Here is an 18,650-nt window from a genome sequence, read left to right as displayed (position 1 = left end):
ACACAGATACAGCCACTCACACACCTACTCACACACTGATACACCTACTCACACACTGATACAGCCTTTGACATACCCAGCTACATACCGATACAGCCAGTCACACATCCAGCCACACACCAATACAGCTACTTATGCACCAAGCTGTACACTGACTAGGGGTGGGTGACGAACTCCGCTCTGCTTGCAGAGTTTGCAAAGTTTTTGCCACTTGGCACTCCACTTAGAGCGTGGGTTCTGAAAAACTGTGTAGCAGAGCGGAGTTTTTTCCTCATTCATGCACACCAACGGTAAGTTGGCAAGTGTGAGTGAGGAAATCTTACTCCAGACCACCTCCCAGCGAGATTTCTCAACATGGGCAGTCGCGGATGGTCGCTACTGCTTGTGTTGAGGAACCTTCCATTTGCATTGAGGAAGCTAGCACTTGAAAAGAAAATCTACTCAAGCACCAAGAAGCAGTACCCTCTTGTACTGCGCATGGTCCCGTTATTTGTTATGAAGGTCCCTAATCTCCTCATTTACTATAGTATCCTCAATAGAAAATTCTTTTAATTTTCCACTTCAATCCCATCTAGACGGTTTTCAGATGTGCCACACTTTTGGCATGAATTCAGAATGTTAGCATAGTAGTTGTTCATTAGAACACTCTAGTAAAGCTGGTGTTTACCAGGAAGTAAACTGTCAATCTGCTGCTGGTGTTGATGCACATGTTTTTCATCAAAAACTTTGCAGCAAATATTACATTGATATTATCAATCATATTATGAAAGATAGAATGATTGCCGTAATTATTTTAAAAAACAATGAGTCCAGCTGCTCGAACCCCCATAACTCAGTGTGAAGGTCTGTGACCTTCACACTGATCTATAGCGGTCTTTTTTTTCATTTCTTTTTTTTAGCCCTTTGTGGGCTATTTGGGACCACAAGGGAGCCCTCAGGGGCTCCCCTGTGGTCCCTACATTTTTATTTATTGAAATGTTTAATTTTTATTACAAAGCTCTTTAAGGGCTATGTGGGACTGCAAGGGATGTATTTGCTTCAGTAAAAGCTATTGAACCAAGACATGCTTGTGCTTGTCATTACATGTGTGAGACTTGTGTAACTGAGTGAACGGAGCACGATCTGTTTCCACCACGACTTCCCTGAGGGGTCTTAGAGTGTCATGCGATGGGCTGCCACAAATCGCTTTTACCTGCAGTATTTGTGAGGTGCTGCTAGCTTGCCAAAAGATTTAGGCTTCACTCCCCCATGCTTGGTGGTGCTGCCACCCAAAACTTTGGAGTCTCGTTATTTTACCAAGAGTCTTACAATGGGGGTCACACAGCCACCACCTCCCTGGGGTTAAGTTAAATTGTTGGAGGGGGCTGTACTGCCTCCTTGTGGAGCCAATAATAGTTCTGGGGACTACCACCCCCTCGGCTCCTGCTATGTCCCGGGTGCCCACCACCTGGGCACAGCTGTTTGCTCTGACATGGATGGAGATTTGACAACTCCCGCCAAGTCAGAGCGAACACTTTGCTTTCAGCGGGTGAGAGCTGTCAAAGTGCTGTTGCCCACTGGAAGCAGAGGTTTCATCTTTTTCCTGCCCACATGATAAAAGTATTGCTTTTGCAAACATGTTTAACAGCTCTCTGTGTGCAAAAGAAATGCCATCTCCCGCAGGAGGCGGGGAGCTGTCTAGAACCGCAGGGGCCTCGAGGCTCAACCTGCAGTCCCATTGCACACTAGGTACCCTGGGGGGCACCCAGGAAAAATGGCTGGACCCCTGGGGATAGGGTCCCCAGGGCAAAGATCGGCCTGGGGAGGGGAGTGCCATGACACCCTCCTCCCTTTAATGGAGGCTGGGACTCAGGGAATTGAGTGGATGGGCCCGAGATTGATCCAGTGAAGGGGGCCATGTAACCCCCCTCCTCTAGGTAGTAAAGGCCAGGCCCCATGGGATTGGGTCCCCGGTACTGAAATCAGGTTGGGTGGGTGCTGCACATTCCCCTCTTCCATTTATTTATGGCTGGTCCCCAGGGGATGGGGTCACTGGGGCTGAAATGGGTCCGGAGAGTGGTACTGTGCAGCCCCCTCCCCTAGAGTCCATGGGTCTCCCTTCAAATTGCTACAAGGATGCAAATGTGCAAATCACCTGATAGCTCCGACCACTTGGCTCCGTACTGTCCACCTTAGTAGTATACAAAAGTTTTCCTACCTTTTATCAGGATGATGTGCAGCTTGCCAAGAGGTCCATCAATGTGTTTCCCACTGATGTTGGTGGCATATTCTTGATGCTGAGGAATATGAGGACTTCTCCACCAAACAAAGAAGCACTTACGTAAAATACATAAGAAGAACACCCTGGTTTGGTGGAGATTTATATCTTTGTAGTCTCATTGGCCTCACTATAACAAGATTCATGTTATCACAGATTCTGGAGAATGATTCACGAGGAACAATCACATTACTCAATGCACAGCAAGTCACTGGAGACATGTATTACACACCCTTGGTGTATAAAACACACTGGACATTTACCCAATTAGGTAGATGTTACTAACTAATCAATAGAAAGCACTTCAGTTGGGCAGGCATTTTGTGCAAATCTGTGGCATCTTTTTGGATAATCAGGGAGGTGTGGTTCCTTTGTTGGCCTAGTCACTAATGCAGCTACTGACACACCCACACAGATACTCATAGACACACTCAGGCTCATGCTCCCACTCACAGACCTACTCAGAAACTCATGCACTCACAGATTCACTCAGAGACTCGTGTACTCACAGACCCAATCAGAAACGTATGCACTCTCTCACAGATGTATTGGTTGAGTAAATATATTAGTAAATTGTGTCTATGTAAATATTTTTCTGTTCAAATACATTGCCCTGAACAGTTATGATTAGATAACCAGGCAGGCACGACTTGCTCTTCTGCACCTTTGACACTGAAGATTAAGTTGCAACCAATGGTTCTCAATTTTTAACTACAGGCATTTTTTATACTTTGATTTCCTCATCTTGCTACACTTTCAGCCGTGCCAAAACACATTTATTTCATAATATCAAGTACAGAACAATCTATTAGTTAATAATATATAACTCAATTGGCATTTCACCTTCTTGAGAGACATTTCACATGCCTGGATCATAGTATTCTCCCCTTTTCATTAGGTTTAATTATATTATCGGTACTCTTCTTATTGTCACCCCTATTTTTGCTGATTGGTATTGCTGGCTGCTGAACTCTGCACAATGAGGTACTGCTGTTCAAATCACAGCATTTGACCTCTAAAACACAGTAAAAAATTGGTTAATTCTAATTTGGCACATTTAACTTTCCACTAAAGCCAATGATAGTTGGTTCAGCAAAATACACCTAAGGCATGGAATCTGAAATATTACCTGTGGACTGCCTCACATATTGTGTGGTCCATTAGAATGACAAATAAAACATGGCTTCAGCTTTCCAAGTGTGGCTTGGCTGCTGCAACATTTAAACCTGCTGGCAAACCTGTCAGAAACATCACTTTTACGGGAAAGAACCCTATTTTTAGATATTGAATAATTTACTGGTACATGGACCTTGTAGCCCACAATGTAGGATGCCCAAAATCTGAAAGTGGTGTGTACAAGAATTTAGTGTTTGCATGTTTCTATAGTGACTAGCCTGCAAAAGCTCCTTTCATCGTACAGGGCTGTATCTGATCCCATGAGGACAAATAAGTGCAATTAAAATTCTATCTTTGTTAACTCTGATTTAGGATGAGCTACATAAATGATTCAACCACTGTTTGTAATATTTATAAAAGATCCAATTCAATCAGGAACTTGGATTTTTGATGAATACATATACAGGAAAAGTAACTTTGTCTGTCTGAGGCTCAAATAGGCTAGTTAGCATGTACCTTCCAACAGCTTCCCTTGCAAAAATGTTCACTAATCAGGTGTGAAAACTGCTCCCAGAGCAGGAACAAGTGTGTAGGCATTTGACAGGAAGACCTGAGTGTGAGGTATGTGACTCATCTCAGTTCAGGAATGGCAGTTCCAGATGATTCAATAACTTCATTAACTTTAAAGGGATCAGGATGAGGCCTGGCAATTCACAGTTAATGGTAAAGGAGGGCCAGTGAGACCAGCAAGATTGGGGGCTGGTTCCAGAAACAGTTTATTGTGGTTGAAGATGGTATCATTCATTTGCCTGGACACACTGTTGGCTGGGACACTAGTCACCACCAACAGTAGAAGGGATCCATCATGCTGGATTTAGCAAAGAATAATGCACCATATATTAGTTTGCAGTAATGCAAACTAGATATTTTGCAAAGTAGGAAGGATTGTCTTTGGGAGAACTTTCCTCAATAATGGCAAGTGATAATTCAAGAGCCATCCCAACATCGGCTTGTGAATCCTACACCTCTGGAACTGTGGAAGAACAGAAGAGGGCTGGCCTTACTGCATGTGACCTGTGTGAGACCTGAAGAGCTGTATTTGCAAGGGTCAGTTGGCTGACCGCTTATGAGACTAAAGGGACTCAGCAATCTGCAAGAGGCGTTTTTCCTGGAGCAATCAGGTAGCAACTTGACCTGGAATGGTCCTTGCTGGTAGGCTCTGGCAATCCCTAAACATAAGGGCTTGATTCACACAGGTAAACTTACACCTGTTCTATCTTTTTATGTGAGGAGTTCTCTACTCCAACTGTGGAGTCTCTACAGGCCCAAACCGATTATTAACTTTTGATTTATGAATAACAAAAAAAGTAAACTTACGACTAAAGGCAAGTTTACCCTTGGGAACCAGATTCCCTATGCTAGCCCCAGGTCTTTGGAGCAAGAGGAACTGCTCCAGAAAGTCTGAAAAAGTGTGTCCAGTGAAAAGTGTGTCTGCTCCAGAAAGTCTGAAAAAGTGTGATTTAGAACATTCTAGACTTCCAAAATCTCTGGAGCATGATCAGAACATAACAACACATGTACCTGCTTTTGAGATTACTTGATTGGATACAATTTTAAGCTTCCTTATGGTGGATTTGGAGCTTCAAAAGAGTGACTAAGACTAAATGTGGAAATCTTTACCAGGCAAAAGTATGAAAATTATCCAGCCAACAAGAGGACCAACGGCTCTGCAGGACCTTGCTCAACCTTATCCAATGACTTCAAGAGAACTTCACTGGATACAGCCCTCAACCTTGCCTCACCTCAAGATTTTGACTTCCATTTGAGACTAAGGGCCTCATTATGAGTTTGGTGGTCGGACCGCCAGACAGCTATGTTGGTGGTCCTAAAAAGACTACCATGTTGATGGTATTCCAGACTGCCCTCTTATGAGTCATGCGGGGAGGACCGCTGACCAGAAAAAGGCAGACTAGCTTGGTGCGGATGTCTGGATATAGGCGGTCTGACCTCCGGTCTGACCTCCAGTACCAACAGCCCCCTATGAGGGACAGCCAATGGCCGTCCATACCATGGAGGTCCGCTGTCACCAAAGTAATACACAACTGCACATTGGATGAATTTGAAAACAACACAGCTGACACAATTGCCACACTGAACAAACTTGCAAAGGACACTATTAAACACACCCCTTCACAGACCACAATCCTTTGCATGTACACTGCAACACACAGAAGCCAGAGTGCTTTTTTTTTCGACACAGTACACATGTTGTGCACCACTTTTTTCACCATCTCATACAACACCCTGCACACACTTTTGTCCAGTCACACCCTTTTGTACTTCCCTTTTTAGTAAGTCACTGTCACACTTTTTTTTCCCCACCATGGCACATTTAAAGAATCCCTGTTTTTCAGAGGATGAGTTAAGAATCATGGTGGATGAAATCATAAGAATAGAACCACAATTGTTTGGACCACAAGTCCAGCATTCTCCTCTCAGAAGGAAAATAGAAATGTGGGATAGGATCATTGACAGAGTCAATGCTGTAGGCACCACCTTGCCCACAAGGGAGGACATTAGGAATAGGTGGAACAAAGAGCTTGGCAGAAATATCTGGGGGAGTGGAGTCTGGTAGGTCACTACACTAAAAATGTCACCCAAATGCTGTGTCATGCATGCCACAGCTCACCTTTTGCCACTTTTATTGTCACTACACTCACAAGCCCCGAAAGACCTCTATTTGGCAAATTACATTTGAAGTGTGCACACTTGGGGAGATAACATTTGTATAGTGTGTGTAGTAGAGTGTCTGACCTGTAACTTCAAACACTAGCACAGTGGTCACATGCTACAATACATCTGTTAGTTAACTCTCAATTGAAGTGTACTAACCTTGGGGGGGAACATTGGTCAAGTGTGTCTATTAGAGAGTGACCTGACTGCAACTCACAGGAGGCACTGTTTCAGCAACTCTAAACACCAGAACAGTGTTCAAGTACCACTGTCTGGCAACTCACAAAATGTGTTTACTCAGCTGGGAAGATACCATTTGTCAAATGTGGGAAGTAGAGGGAGTGACATGACTACTAACGCCAGGAAGACCCTGTGTCTATGAAACCAATCAGCCCAGTATTCTCTTGTCCTAATACCATTGTTTGTGATCTCTCAATTGAAGATGACTCACCTGGGAGGTTAACATGTGGAGTTTCAATCTTTGTGTCTGCAACTCCAAACACTAGCACAGGGTTCACTTGCCCAAATATACCTGTTTGTAATCTCTCCAGTGCTCTTCACTCACCTGCGAATATACCATTTGTCTAGTGTTGGGAACCAGACGGAGTGACATGACTGCTACTGCCAGCAGGCCCTGTATTTGTCACTTCAACACCAGAACAGTGTTATCTTGTCCAAGGACCCCTGAGTCCTAACTCTCAAATGAAGTGTACTTACCTGGCAGTATGATATTTTTATTGTGTGTATAGTATAGGGAGTTACATGACAGCAACTCCCAGGAGGCAATGTTTCACTAACTCAAAACACCAGTCTAGTGGTCACTTGCCCACATACCCCTGTTTGTCAACTCACAAATGAAGTATACTCACCTGGGGGAAAACATTGGAAAAGTGTGTGAACTAGATGGAATAACCTGACTGCAACTCCGAGGAGGCACTGTTTCACTAACTCAAAACACCAGTCCAGTATTCTCTCCTTCAAAGACTCCTTCCTGGTAACTAACACATGATGTGTACTTACCTGGGGCGATAATATTTGTATAGTGTGTGTAGTACAGGGACTGACATGACTGCAACTCCCAGCAGGTCCTGTTTCTCTAACTACAAACACCAGTACAGTGGTCACTTGCCCACATAACACTGTCTGTCAACTCACAAATGAAGTAAAGACAACTGGGGATAGAATGTTGGTTAAGTGTGTGAGGTAGATGGAATAACATGACTGCAACTCAGAGGAGGTACTATTTCAACAACTCAAAACACCAGAGCAGTGTTCATTTGTCGAAATGTCCCTGGTTGGCAACCCTCAATGTAAGTTAACTCAGCTGGGAGGATACCATTTGTATAGTGTGTGTAGTAGAGGGACTGGCATGACTTCTATGGCCAGGAGGCTCTGTCACTGTTATTTCACTCACCCAGCACAGGCTCCTCTTCTCCAAAAATTCATGTTTGGTAACTCACACATGAAGTGTACTCACCTGGTGGTATAACATTTGTATAGAGCATATACTACAGGGACTGACATGACTGCTAAGGCCAGGAGGTCCTGTTTCTGTAACTTAAGACACCAGGATAGTGTTCTATTGTCCTAAGACCCCCGTGTCTTAGCTCTCAATTGAGGTGCACTCACCCGGGGGATAACATTTGTATAGTGTGTGTACTAGAGAGAGTGACATGACTGCAACTCCCAGTAGGCCTTGTTTCTGTTACTCCAAAAAACAGTCCAGAGTTCCCTTGAAGAGGTCAGTGGTGGATAGGAAAAAGTGTTTTAGGATGCACTGGGGGAAGAGGGAGAAGGTTTGGGAGTGGAGGAAGAGGGAGTGATTGTACGAGGTGTCTGTCTGCTGATTTTGGGTGCAAGTGCATAGGCTGGATGCTGTTGTGAGGTGGAGGGCTGTTGGGCATCTGAGTGCTTGCGTTTGCATACCCTGGGAGGGAGGGGGCAGACACAGTAGAAGAAGACACAGGGGACGTGTGCATTGCTATTGTGGAGGTGTCTGCCACTGAGGTATGTGTTCTGCTAGGTGTTGTGGTGATGCTGGTGGTGGATGATGGAGTAGTGCATGCAGGTTTGAGTGTAGATGGAACTGGGAGGGAGGTGGAGGAGGAGGAAGAGGGGGACACAGTGGAATTTGTGGATGTTGGTATGTCTTCATCTGGATGGTGTTTGTGTGAGTGCCTGTGGGATGAAGTGTGGTGCTTGTGTTTGCCTGTGCCACGCTTGTGTTTTGTCTTGTGTGCATGCTCGTCTGCCTGTGTGCTTGGGACAGGTTGGGGTTGAGGGGAATGGGATAGGGAAGAGGAATTTGGAGGGGGATGGTGGAAACAGGGACAATGGCTGCCATCAGAGAGGAGGCCAGAGCCTGGATCGATCTCTGTTCGGCCGCCAAGCCAGTGTGAATGCCCTCCAGGAATGCATAACTCTGTTGCATTTGGGCTGCCAGCCCCTGGATGGCATTCACAATGGTTGACTGCCCTACAGAGATGGATCTCAGGAGGCCAATAGCCTCCTCAGTCAGGGCAGCAGGGCTAACTGGGGCAGGGCCTGAGGTGCCTGGGGCGAAGGAGATACCCACCCTCCTGGGTAAGTGGGCATGGGAAACTCGATGAGGGGCTGCTGGGAGGGCGGTGCTGGAACGGGGGATGTACCTGTAGCTGGGGTGGTCACGGAAGTGTCCGCCACCACCAGGGAGCTTCCATTGGAGGAAGTATCTGTGTCTGAACTGTCCCCTCCAGTCTCTGCCGTGGAGCACCCTTTGCCCTCCGTCCCACTGGTGCATTCAGCGTTGGTGGACTCCACCTCCTGGGTCTCCACCTCCTGGGTCCTGTGAGATGTAGCTCACTCCATCGCCAGTGCCTCTGCTCCTCTGCAAGATGATGCTAATGCACATAAGGACAGGATGACAAAAAAAAAGGGGGGGAAGAGACAAAGGATACACTTGGTCAATGGCTGCACCAACACCACCGTTGGAGTACACAGCACCATCACACACAGGGAACAGGCCTACGCTCTATGCATTGCACTACCAGTGATATTGCTAGCCACCAAGGCATGGGGAAGGGCATACATCGGCAAATCCAGCAATCCTGGGACCTATGCAGCCCTGACCAGTAATGGATGCCACGAGCTAAGTAGCAGGATTATCCCTTCAGAACCCTTGCCACCAGGGGATCTCTGCTGCAATGTCAGGCCTGGCCTAGGGGCACCCACTAACATACATCCACCACCCGGATACCTCCCCACCAGGCATTAGTAGTAATGATGGGCAATGTACTCACCCCCTTGTGGCTGCTGTGATGCCCTCAAGCGCCTATCCAGCTCTGGATAGGCCACCGCTAGTATGTGGGCCATCGGGGGGTCAGGGTTCGATGGGCACCCCTCCCTTGTTAGGAGGCCAATCCCAGGTGGGCCCCCGCTGTCTTCTGTGCCCAGCGTCTCAGGTCCTCCCACCGTTTCCGACAGTGGGTGCTCCACCTGCTGTAGACCCCCAGGGTCCGCATGTCCTAGGCAATGGCATGCCATATACCCTTCTTTTGATGGTCACTGACTTGCAGAGGAAATATACACAAGAAAATAGTATTAGTCAGACAGTCCTGCCTGTTACACTTATGGCCCACCATACCTTTTCTCATCACCTTTTCCACACACATGGCCCAGCACACAACCAATACGCCACCCAAGGACATCCACCTCCCCCCCAATACATGAGGCCTTCACACATCATCCATGCATTCATGCCACATACATCATGCCCACAGTGTACTCACCTGTTGGTCTGGAGACCCATACAGCAGTCCATACTGGAGAAGAACCCAATCCACCAGTCTCTCTAACTCCACCAAAGTGAAGGCAGGGGCCCTTTCCCCAGTCACACGGGCCATAGAAGGTTCCAGACACAGGTCACAGCAGCACATGCAGTGTAGGTCCTCTCCTGTTGAAGGTCAGGTAGTAAGCGAGGAATCGGAAAGAAAATGGCAGTCATGTCTGCGGCGGTTCATACCGTCACCACCATTGGCACAATTATAACAAATGAGGAGTTGCACGCGGTTCCTGACCACCTCCCGCAATGGCTCATGTCAGAGGAATTACCTCACTTCCACCTGTCCCTCCACACAGGACAGGCAGATGCCATTTCAGGGGGGGAGGGCAGGCCCTGGATAATTGCTGCATCACTGTTTAAATTTGGACACACTGGACAATTCACACTGACCCATTACAAGTTAACAGCATGCAATGTACTGCTGTAGCCCCATTGTTCAGTTTGTGACCGCCTCCTCACTCTTTTGCCCAATAGATTGCTACTGCTGCGGTTGAACAGGAGATGGAGACCTACCCCTGTGTACAGACCCCTGGTGGACTTGGGAATAATGGAGGACAGGCACATCATCCTCACCTATAGACTGGACAGGACCACAATCATAGAGCTGTGTGCTCAATTGGAGCCTGACCTAATATCTGCTGTCCGTCACCCCACTAGGATCCCCCCTCTTGTTCAAGTTCTATCTGTGCTCCATTTCCTGGCAAATGGTTCTTTCCAAGTGACAGTGGACTTGGCAGCAGGAATGTCATAGCCAGTGTTCTCAAATGTGCTGACAAGAGTGTTGTCTGCCCTGATTAAACACATGTGCAGCTACATTGTATTTCCCCAGGTGGAAAATTTGGCCACAGTGAAGGCCGACTTCTATGCAATGGGACATATCCCCAGCATAACTTGGGCAAATGATGGAACACATATTGCATTTGTCCACCCGTCAAAATGAAAAGGAGTTCAGAAATCTTTAGAGTTTCCACCCTATGAATGTACAGATGGTGTGCTTGGCAGACCAGTACATCTCCCACCTCAATGCTAAGTATCCTGGTTGGTGCATGATGCCTTTGTTCTGAGGAATAGCAGCATCCCAAATGTGATGGCCCAAGTACAGAGGCACAGGGTGTGGCTAATAGGTGAGCCCTGGTCCCCTCCCAGAATATGTTGGTATGTGGGTATGGTGTGGGCTGTATGTGATAGTGTGTGGCTAAATGTTGTCCCTCAATATTGCTGGTGACTCTGGTTACCCCAACCTGTCTTGGCTACTGACCACTGTGAGGAAAGCCAGGACAAGGGCAGAAGAACATTACAATGAGGCACATGGGGGAACCAGAAGGATTATAGAAAGGACCTTTGGCCTCCTGAAGGCCAGGTTCAGGTGCCTCCATCTAACAGGTGGATTCCTGTGCTACTCACCCAAGAAGGTCTGCCAGATAATAGTGGCATGCTGCTGTTGCACAACCTTGCCCTGAGATGCCATGTGCCTTTTCTGCAGGAGGAGGAGGCTGGAGATGCCCGTGTGGCAGAAGTGGACCCTATGGGCAGTGAGGATGAGGAGGCAGAGGATGAGGATAAGGACAATAGAACAGCAGTGATCAGACGATGCTTCCAATGGCACACAAGTAAGACTGTGTTACTTCACATTTCATTGTCAATATTTTGAAATTCTGTGGCACTGGCATGCTGTTATTTCCCACTTCTATGCCCACTTATGGTACCCTTTGGCAATTCATTTTACAGATGTTGGTGCCTCACAATACCTCCTAGTGTGATCACTGCAGCCAGCTAGAGGTCATTAACATATGCTCATTTACTGTACAGTTGAATTGCAATGTTTGAACCTAGTTAAATGAATACCTACTTAAAAGATTTGACATACTCCATACTCTTATTTTTTCCAAGGGTGTTTATTGAAGTGCTAAGTTATTGAGGAGCAAGTGCAACCGGATGGGGTGATGATGGAGGAACTTCCAGGGTATTGTTCCAGTCTGTAGCACAGGTGCATTGTCCAAGGGGACATAGGAAGGGGAGCAATGGCAGGTCAAGGTGGACAGGGTGATAGAGTGGGACACAAGGGTGACAATCAGGAGAGTCTCATTTCCTGGTGGGGGCCTTAGCAATAGTCTCTGGCTTCTGTCTGGATCACAGGGAACATTTGCGGGGTGGTTCTCCTTCTGCAGCAGTAGGGGTGCTGGTGGTCTGTTGGTCCTGTGGCAGGGTCTTCTGTCCACTAGCGGCAGTGGAGGTGGGAGGCAGTTCAGATGTCTGGCTAGTGGCAGGGGCCCACTGTTGTATGACTGCCTCCCTCATTATATTGGCCATGTCTGCCAGCACCCCTGCTATGGAGACCAGGGTGGTGTTGACGGCCTTCAAATCCTCCCTGATCCCCTGGTGCTGTCCCTCCTGCAGCCTCCTGTTCTCCTGCACATTGTCCAGGATCTGGTCCATCATGTCCTGGGGATGTTGATAGGCTCCCAGGATCTCTGTAAGTGCCACCTGGAGAGTCGGTTCCATGGGCCTGTCCTCCCGCTGGCACACAGCAGTCCTCCCAGTTTCCCTGTTGGCCTGTGCCTCTGTCCCCTGAACCGTGTTCCCATTGCCACTGACCCCAAGTCTCTGATAGTCTTGGGTATTTAGTGTGCCCTGGGGTCCCTGTAGAGGTGGACACACTGCTGATTGATGTATCCTGGGGACAGAGGTGGGGGTACGTTGGGCGGGTGCTGTGGTGGTGTTTCCAGATGGAGGTGGTGTGGGACTGGGCCTGGGTAACCGACTGTCCAGAGGTCCCTAATGGGCCAGGTTGGTCATCCAGATCCAAGAGACCAGAGTTGCTGTCATCACTGTGGGCCTCTTCAGTTGGGGGACTGGATAATGCTGGCACCTCCTCTCTTGTGACATTGGCTGGGGTACCTCGGGGGATGTAAATGATGTGTTATTGTTTCTGTGTCTGACAGATTGTGCATTGGTGGCTTGCCCTTTTTGGTTAATTTGGCCTGGCAGCTTTCACTTGTGTAAGTTGGTATGTGGTGGGCTAGTTGCTTCTCTCTAATTTGCATGCTTTAGTGATAGGTGTCCATGCAGGGCTGGCATTGGGATGCATTGGTATGGCATGCAGGGCTTGGCATTGGGATGAGTGAGATGTGATGGTGGGATGTATGGGATGTGGTGGAGTGATGGGAGTGAGGGTGAGGGTATGTGATGGCATGCAGGTAGGGGGGTGATAGTAAAGAGTTAACTTACCAGAGTCCACTCCTCCTCCTACTCCAGCCAGGACCTCAGGATGCATGATTGCCAAGACTTGCTCCGACCCATGCTGTTAGTTGTGGGGAAGCAGGTGAGGGTCCACCGCCAGTCCTCTGTACAGCAAGTTGGGGTCTTGCCTTCCCCGTAGGTCGTTCCACCTCTTCCTGATGTCATCCCTAGTTCTGGGGTGCTGTCCCACGGCATTGACGCTGTCCATGATTCTCTGTCATAGCTCCATCTTCCTAGCTATCGATATCTGCTGCACCTGTGCTCCAAATAGCTGAGGCTCTCCCCTGATGATTTCCTCCACCATGACACTGAGCTCCTCCTCTGTGAATCAGGGGTGTCTTTGTGGTGCCGTGGGTGTTGTGTGAGGTGTGTAGGTGAGGGTGTGTTGGGTAATATGTTGGAGTGTGTGATGTGGGGTACGTGAGTGGTGTATAGGTGTGAGTAGTGTGTCAATGTCATAGTTAGGGCCATCATTTCTAACATTAGTCAGTGTGTCCACAGCAAAATACATGATGCATGTCAATATCATGTGAAAAGACATTTCTGAATAGACATGGCAACCAGTGAGCATCACAGCTGCAAATAACACAAGGGTCACACATAACTCCCAGGGTTTTCTACACGTGTCCACAAACATGGACTAAACTCAAAGATGTGCAACACAATTGCCACTCGAAATGTGACTGGATATCCCAACTGCCAAAATGATCGATGGCATTGTGGACTGTGCCCCACTGCTAAATGCCAGCTGTGCTCTGCAACATACTGTGAGGAAAACTATTGCCAGCATTGTTAAGTTCTTCCCTCAGTTCTTCCCTCAGCAAAAACGATTCCCCTTTTCCTCGTTCACACGGTGGTTGCAGGAGCGTCCTCACTCCCGGTGGCTCTTGCGGAGGCTGTTCTTAGAACTAGCTTCTTTAGGTTTAACTGCCACTCAAGATGGTGGCTGCAAATCCTTGTGAGGTCAGAGCTTTAGTGTTTCTACCTTAGTCTCATGCTGAAGCTTCCCTCCAGCTGTTTCTCTCTGTGAGCCCTGCATTTCAACTGTCATCCTGAGGAGAATGAACAGTGTTCCTGAGGCACTTTGTTTGATAGAGAATTCTTCCAGTTTAGAGTAATTAATAATTTTTCTTTTTACGGTGTGCACACTAGCTACTTTTTCTCTTTTGAAGAAGCTGATTTTTTTCTTTCTTCCAACAACTGGCTATCGGCTTTCTGAGGAGAATTTGTTTTGGCTTAACAGGAATCCTTTTGTATGATTTCCAGACTTGCCTATATATATATATATATATATATATTTACACATGTATCTTCAAGACGCTTTGCTTTGCAGACTTCTCAGTCTTAGAGACAAACCTCAGTGCTCAGACTATTTCCTAGAAACTGTGATTGAGGAAACTGAACCTTGAGAAGGAGTTTTCGTTTCCTGTAAAAGACATTAGTCGTTTGTATATTTGTGAACTTTTGAACTGTTCTCCAGAGAACCTTAGAAACCTCTGACTCCTGGAGAAAAGAAGATATTATGTTAACATTGTTGCCTTAGAGAGAGGCTAGTCTCTCAAAAGATCCAGGTTAGAAGAACGATAGAATTGGGTGAATGTGAATGGCTGAACAGTTGAATGCACAGTAGGAATGTACTTATCTATGCTCTTATCACCCGACTGCAGGTCCTTCCTTTAAATAAAACCCAACAAGAAGAAAGGTGCAGATTTTCAGAGACACACACTGAATATACTATCTTCAATTGTGAAACACAGTCTGGAACTGGTTCTGGAGGCGCTCTCTTTTTTTCTATTCCCATTCCCCTTTCCCCTAGTGGATGCAGGGTTCAGATAATCAGTTAAAGTCTGAGCATGCATCTGTTGGAAGGAGTTGAGTAAAAGGCATCTGCTCCTGTGGAAGTTTGACTTAATGAGTAATCTTCTGACATATACTAAAATGGTGTTTGAGTAGTAGGACATACATGACAAGACAGGATAAGGATGTTTATGAGGTCAAAAATCCTTTTTGCAGGTTTAATGCATTTTCTAAACCCCAATACAGCATTTTAGACCGCCAAAATGGTGGCTGCCTGGCCTACTCCACTGGACATTAGGAACCGCCCATGACAGCCGTTGAAAGGTTTTATATAGGTGGGCTGTTGCAACTATGGTGGAGACAGCTATTAGCTAGGTTTGTTACCAGTGGCTAATGGATGTGTATCGCCACAGTGATGACTGCTTTTCTGGAGGACGTGAACGCCATGTTCTGCAGATTCACTCACTTGACTCCTGAAACTGCTGTCAGCAACACCTCCACGACCTGAGCTGTTGTGTGCTGCCTTTGTGAGCAATCATGCCACATGCAGCAGGTGATAGGGCCCCTGCCTTCTCACCAGAGGAGCTGGAGAGGTGGTGACTGAGGTCCTGCCCCTGTATAGTGAGCTCTATGTCTCGCCGGAGGAGTAGATAAGAACCTAAAGTTCACATTTTTCTCTGTACTTCACCAGCCTTTCCCTCGTCATGAGCTTGAATGTCCCCATGTGTGCCAGTTAGACTACTCATGTACCTGTACTGCAGTCTGTGTGGCATCAATGGGATGGCAATGTGCAGGTATTGGTGGCTAGTGCCATATGTTAATTTCAGTCACATTATGTTGTGTGAGTTTTTAGGGGGGCTAGATCCTCCTTATGTTGGATGCACATAACTAAGTAAAGACACATTACTGCCATCCACTGTCATCTCTTTCCTTGTGATTGTTGTAAATGTTAGAGAACTTGTATGTGCATGACAGCATGAGCTGTGTATGCATGTGGTATGAGTCAGCTGAGAGTCATGTGAGCAATCTGTATGGTGCCACAGAGTTTTCAAAACACAAGTGCCCTTTCTAAACTGGTGGTTTGAAGGCATATCATGAGCTTTGAAGAACCATCACCAAGAACGTGCGGACCCTGGGGGTCCACAGATGGCGGAGTGCCCATTGCAAGAAAAGGTGGGAAGACCTGAAATGCTGGAACCGGAAGATAGCAGAGGTCCATCTGGTGTTGTCCTACCAATGTGCCCGTCGGACCATAATCCCCCCATAATGGCCCGCATTCTTGTGGTGGCCAACCCAGAAGTTGATGGGCATTTGAGGAAGGCACAATAGTCACAAGGGGGTGAGTACAGGGCATATTCCTGCCTGTCATACTGACAAGTGAATGTTACGTTCTGACAGCTCCCCCTGATGATTAGGGACGAGCCATGTGTAAAACAGTAGATGAGTGATTGTGCAGACAAGACATGTGTTGTATACTGATGTGCCTTGCCTATTGGCCCATGGGCCTAGGACCCTACTGTGTACAATCCATAAACAACGTGCTCTCCAGGGATTGCATATGGCAATATACCGTGATCAATCATGTACTGACAGTTGTTGTAGTGTGTGTAAATTCTATGCAACATACCATTATTCCTCACTGCTACAGGCCGAATGTAAGAAAGTGATGGATCACTGTCCTCAGCCATGTGTCTGGGTAAATTAGTATTTGGGCATCTGCCACCCAGAGGATAGTTGATTTCAGTGTATGATAGGTGTTGGTGCCTCACTACAGTCTGTAATGTGAGGATGGTCATCATACATGTGACAGAGCATACATTGTACTTTGGGTGCAACTACTGATCAAAACTTTCCCTTGCTAAGTGGGGAATGTCCATTGACATGAATTACGTGCAATCACTCTTGCTAACATTTCTTGTGACTACATATTTAGCATGTGACCCTTTCTCATTAGTAAAGCATTTGTAAGCTGCTGTTTCATGCATGGCCTACCTGTGTTGATGGGATGATATCTGTATTCCTTACATATATATGCACATTCGTGGAATAAGATATTTACAGTGGAGGTACATTTCATGTTCTGCCACATACAGGAGTCTGTCACCATTTTTTATTGGCTGACACATACCCTCATGTGTCATAGCATGTCATTTGGCATGTAAAAAATGCAGTAGCAATGGGAGACATGACAGGTAGGACTAGTTTTGAGCCACAATGTACATTTCTATGCCATCATGTAACAAAGCGCTTAGCACAGGTGAAATGGGTGAGGTTTGTAACCTGACTGTTGTCATGCATCATGGAGAGACTTGCAGTTATGCTGAAATCATATGTGAGTGGGTACAAGCATTCGTCCACAGACATCTGGGTTTGCATGACCATAATTTAAACACTGATGTAGCTCCTAATTGGTCAACATGTTGAGGGCCTTCAACAAGTAGTTGCAAGTCTCTGGGCCTCTCCAACATCCAAGGGACTAATAACGTCTACTGATGCACTCAGTATGTCATTGTAAGGGATGCTAGACATTAGTGGTGATTTCCCTGGGGCTTGCTGATTCATTGTGATGTGGATTTTAGGGACATCTCTCCCTGACATATTGTAAAGGATGTCTACAGTATCCATTTCCATGCTACATGTGTGGCCTATCTGAGCAACATTAGTACTACCTCTATGACTCCATTGAGACAAATATCACTTGGTGGCAATATCATTGCACTGCTCTGCCTCCCTTGGCTCCACCCTGTAAGTAGAGCCCTTTCCCTGGCTCCTCTGAACTCTTGACCCCTGTCAGGAGTTCGAGGCCCTCCTCTACCCGCAGGCTTCTTCCTGCGCCTCATCCCTGGTGTCTAGTGGGAGAGCTCTGCTTTCCTACTAGGTTACCTTCTGCCTCTCTCCTCCTTTTGCTTTGCTCTCTGCTCTGCTTCACTATTGTCCCTTAGTGCTCCTTTTCCTCGTTTCTCTCTCACTCCACTGTCTCTCTCTCACTTTATCTCTCCCCCTCTCTCTCTCTCCCGCCGCTGCTGCCCCCGCAGCCCTGCCCCCTTTTTCAGCTCCACCCCCTTTTTTGCACCATTTTTTGCACAGTTTTTTGTCCCCCTCCCCCCCCCACCTCCCTACTTAATGGCGGCTGCTGCGTGGTCACGCAGCGGGTGCATGCAGCTGGCGTGCCGCTGGCGAACCAAAGGCAAGCCCATCTGCACCCATCCACGCCTGGACCGTGCCCAGTGCCAGAACCCCTGGCGCCCATCCCCCCCCACTGCTGCCAAGCACGTCTTTACTACGATGCTGCCACCCTCCACTCCCTCAACACTGGGCTGCTCTCCCGCCTGCCTTCAAGCCTCCCAACAGACCACCCGCAGACCCTTCTCCTGCTGGAACTGCACCTTCACCAGCCTCCACGCCAACGATCCACCCACCAAGGCAGGACGCAGCCATCTCGGATGTATCCTCCTCAACACCCACTCCGTCTACAGTCACCTCCTGACTGAGACCTGGATGAACCCCTCCTCAGCACCTGATATCGCCATAGCCATCCCGGACGGCTACAATATCACCCCCAGGGACCTCTCCAACAAACCAGGAGGAGAAATCACCATCATCCAAAAGAACATTCAGGATCACAACCAACACCGAAGACACCCTCAGCACCGCCGAACACCTGCCCTTCCAAATACACACTGACCC

The sequence above is a fragment of the Pleurodeles waltl genome, chromosome 4_1 (assembly GCF_031143425.1).
Source record: "Pleurodeles waltl isolate 20211129_DDA chromosome 4_1, aPleWal1.hap1.20221129, whole genome shotgun sequence".
NCBI lineage: Eukaryota > Metazoa > Chordata > Amphibia > Caudata > Salamandridae > Pleurodeles > Pleurodeles waltl.
The sequence above is the reverse complement of the archived record's forward strand: the minus strand, read 5'-3'. Positions refer to the sequence as shown.